This window comes from Propithecus coquereli, unplaced genomic scaffold, assembly GCF_000956105.1.
Source record: "Propithecus coquereli isolate 6110/MARCELLA unplaced genomic scaffold, Pcoq_1.0 Scaffold11, whole genome shotgun sequence".
In the NCBI taxonomy this organism is placed as follows: domain Eukaryota; kingdom Metazoa; phylum Chordata; class Mammalia; order Primates; family Indriidae; genus Propithecus; species Propithecus coquereli.
Genome location: NW_012134969.1, coordinates 2,001 through 2,294, shown reverse-complemented (window position 1 = coordinate 2,294; position 294 = coordinate 2,001).

The window sequence follows — 294 nt, the reverse complement described above, 5'->3', positions numbered from 1 at the left end:
GGTAATGTGGAAAGAATTGTACAATATTAACTAATTGCACTTGTGATCATAGATGCACAGATTCTAAAACAAAGTATAGCAAACTGTTGAAGACTCCAAATATAATTGTGCATTTGTCTATTTCTGCTTTTGATTCTATTAGTTTTTGCTTCATGTAGATGTACAGACACCTATTGCTAGGAGAATATACATTTAAAATTGTTATGTCTTATCAAGAAATTGACCTTAAATATTATGTAATACTTTGTGAATGAATTAAACCATTTATCATTATAAAATATCTGTTTATTCCTG